Source organism: Zerene cesonia, unplaced genomic scaffold, assembly GCF_012273895.1.
Source record: "Zerene cesonia ecotype Mississippi unplaced genomic scaffold, Zerene_cesonia_1.1 Zces_u006, whole genome shotgun sequence".
Taxonomy (NCBI): domain Eukaryota; kingdom Metazoa; phylum Arthropoda; class Insecta; order Lepidoptera; family Pieridae; genus Zerene; species Zerene cesonia.
The window spans coordinates 1,640,521-1,644,679 of NW_024045136.1; positions in this window are offsets into that span (position 1 = coordinate 1,640,521).

The window sequence follows — 4,159 nt, forward strand, 5'->3', positions numbered from 1 at the left end:
GGTTTTTTAAACTTATCAGGAGAGTTCCACGTATATGTAACAACACACCCAAGCTGAATTAATAAATAAATTGTTTTTAAATTGTTTATATATGAACTCAAATGTCTGTTATCCCCGTCAAATAAGGGAACAAATTTAATCATCTCATTCGGAACTAAAACTATGTATTTGCGAAGCAGATCGAGAATCGGAAGTCGTGCATAAATGCACAATGCATGTAACTACAAAATTAAAGAACATTAAGTAATGTATTTTTTATCATTTAACACTATCTAAAGTAAAAAATAAGTCTATTTGAAATTTTATCAAATTACCAATAATTTCAATTATTAAATTTAAACTTAGATTTAATCCTACATTTTTAATCATACAAAAATTAACAGAATTTCATGTTAAATTGTAATTATTTTATGAAAAGCCAGATAACATTAAAAAAGACTAATTCCAATAAAAAATAAAAAGGGCGATGAAAGGTATGGTGGAAAGTTGTACCAGCCAGCCATCTGGTGGCACTCCACTGTATCAACAACACTCCACTGAGTTGACTTATTTATTAGTTCTAGGATATTCCGATATCTATATTTATGACCTTATGACACGAGGATCAGAAATAAAACTGACCTGCCTGTTTTCCGGCTTAGTAAAGTAAGAAATTCATTGATGGGACAAGGTATACGCTCATACACTAGAATTCCTCATAGTTTAGTAGTGCTCAATTCAAAAAACTATATTAAAAATGTGTAAGTTCAGAGAGCCTACTATAGCGTTAATGAATATAATGTGGAAGGTGACGACAATCCATGGAATGTTGTCGCTTAAGAACCGCAGGTCAGTTCATTGGCGTCATTGTTATGTACATGTTAGATATTATGTAGTATTAAAATGTAAAATTTATATTATTTTAAAAGAGCATCGCAGAGTTTCTCGCCGGCTCTTCTTTGTAGAAACTGCCTTCCAAACAGGTGGTAGGTAAATGTTATAACTGTTTGTTGCCGCAACAAAATCGAGTGGAACGGAACGTTGTACTGCGTTGGTACTACGTCATCGCGGCATCACGTCACCGCACCGTACGATTGGCCGCTGTTGACCCTACCACTACCACTGCCACTTGCCACGCAACCGCCGAGCAGAAAACTTCCTCGCTATAAAATTCATTATTCTAACGCAGCCTGTAATTTTGAGTATTAAATTTTTATACGCGCAAAATTTACGTCGTCTTCTTTCGACACCCAAATCCAACGACCAGTACGCTACACTGTGTAGCTGTGTAATATGACAATTCAAAAGTGCTTCTGTAAGAATTCTACTTGAATGAATAAACGTTGATATCGTCATCATGGCTGAGTCGCTGCAGGAACTACAGCTTATGCCGAATGATCAGTTGCCCGCTATGACATAAAAAAACTACCTGGTAATACGGATCTGCTGTTGTTCCATCTGAAAGTCAGTGATCCTTCTGGAAGTCAGTTATCCGCTTAATAAACATCTCTTCCATGTTCAAGATCGATTGCTTCATAGATTCGATTTATTGTGTTGTATGTGAAATAATAAAAATACATAGTTCTAGGAATAGGATTCGATAACATTCTATAAAATTGCTGCAGAATACATTCAATGTTATCCTTCACCGCCATGAAATTGAAAACGATGTAACGCATGTAATTAACTTTCGCCATAAAGTTTGTGCATGTGTTTTTTACCAGTGAACGATGGAAATACATGTTTGGTGTCAATATTTGATTCTTAGTTTCTGTGAGACTTTTGTTTTTTGAATTTAATTTATTATAAGTCAGTGATTTTCCATTCAAATGGACGATTGCTGTTGGTTGTTGAGTCGACGTTCTTTTAAGAAAATGTCGTTAAAATCGGTTCGGAAAATAGTTTACATGGAGAAGTGACGGTCGGAAACTGCTATGTATTGTACAGTAAAACCTGTCGCTAATAAATACATTCCTTTTTGTATACAAATGTAAAAGTAGTTCTGTCAGGGAATTTTTAAAATAAATTAACGATAACTTTCAGATATCATATTTAGAGTGCATGGACATGAGGATGGAAACATTGTGGACATATCCGGGAGAAAATCATTCACGTTATCCAAAAAATCTCTCAAAGCTTTAAGACCAGGACTTGATAAACGGAGACTAGTTAATTTTAAACATTATCCCTCAATATACAACAATAATTAATGTAAATGAATAAAAAATAATGTATTCATTGAATAATTTAAATTATTTCTATATATTTCATTCCTTTCTCTGTAAATAAATCTTGTTTCGATCCGGTCTATTATAATACGTCAAGCAGTAACTTTTTTAACTCCAGGAACTCTGATACATACATTTCCTTTTTAAATTATTGCAGCATATCTTCACACAATTTATAGACTATAGTCAATCCATATGTTTTCCTTCTTGCTGACGTGTTAGCCTGACTTGAATGTGCCCTTTTAGTACGAGATCCGACCGCGTGATTTATACGTTCATATGTTTGATTAATAAAATATAATTTTTATCACTATTAATAACTAAACCAATGCAGATCCGCGAAGGTGCCCATCCGAATTTGGCCACAATTAATTTCAATTAAAATGTAATTAATTACTAGCTATCCGCCCGCGGCTATGCCCGCGTAGCCGCAGGAAACTTAGACCCGGGGTTTTTCTCCCGTGGGATTTCCGGGAAAAAAACTATCCTATGTCCGTCTCCTGGGTCCACGCTAATCTGTCTCTGCACAAATTTTCAGCCAAATTGGTTAATCCGTTCTTCAGTTATAGATAGTGTAACTAAAACCTTTTCTTTTATATATATAGATTTAATTTACCTAAGATACCGAAAAAGGTCAAAGTGCCATCTCTCATTTGGCCGCAACCTAATGTCAGCCAGGTGTATACAGGTATACTTTTGTTAAATATATACGTTCATAATGTATTATCATGTTATACATACCAAATTGAAGATTAATTTCTCTACATGATGGTGCCTAGGTGCCTATGCAAAAATGCCCACAAATAGTGATTGCCAGCGATTAAAGGTAAATAAAAGCGAGAGAAACTTACGATAAACACCGTTTGTCAAATAAAGATAGAGCATGCCAGCTGCTCGTCGTTTTTAAGCTACTGCGCGTGCGTCTATACATAAGGTGCTCAACTAAATACCGTACTGAATATTGCAATCATATGTTTTTGAGAGTCTTATGCGCCACGTTGGTTTTTTTAAGTCCGAAATTATAAAACTTTGTTAATATTAATATAGACATATTTCATTGTTTACGTTAATAAAACGGAAGAATAAAATGATGAAGTGTTTTTTGTTGTGTAATGAAAAGCAACAAGTGCTTAACTTTAGTGATGTATCATTTAAAAAGTGTTTTTTAATGATATTGTTTCGACGTCACAAAAAATAATGTATTTAATGTGGAATCAACTAATGAATTTGGTTATCATATGAATTGTTTAAAAAAAGTTATTACTGTAAAAAGTAAATACAAGGAGGGATTTGATCAATTTTGTAAAACCCAAAATGTCCGTACAATTTTTATTCAAACAGGAAAAATGAATAATTTTATAGCTACTAAATACAAATATTGCGTTGTGTGTAGGTTTAATAGTACGATGTTTTTAATCTTATGAAACTTGTATAATAGTAGACTATCTTTTTATATTTAGTAAATCTTAATCTATATATATAAAATTCTCGTGTCACAGTTTTCGTTGCCATACTCCTCCGAAACGGCTTGACCGATTCCTCTGAAATTTGGTAAGCATATTGGGTAGGTCTGAGAATCGGCCAACATCTATTTTTTATCCCGATATTCCTACGGGATACGGACTTACGCGGGTGAAACCGCGGGGCGCAGCTAGTTATGTATAAAATAATGTTTAATACAGCGATATATACACAAATTTTCAACTACGTAGTTTTTCATCGAAGCTGCTTAGAGCCATAATATACAGCTCTAGAAAATAATTCCTATACTTTTAAACAGCCTGAGCCAAGTACATCCCCACTAGGAGAGTTAAGATTACCCATAATAAAAACAAAATCCAAGATTCCACATTATACAGTACTAGCTGCGCCCCGTGGTTTCACCCGCGTAAGACCGTATCCCGTAGGAATATCGGCATAAAAAGTTGCCTATATTAGTCCGTAAGCCAGGC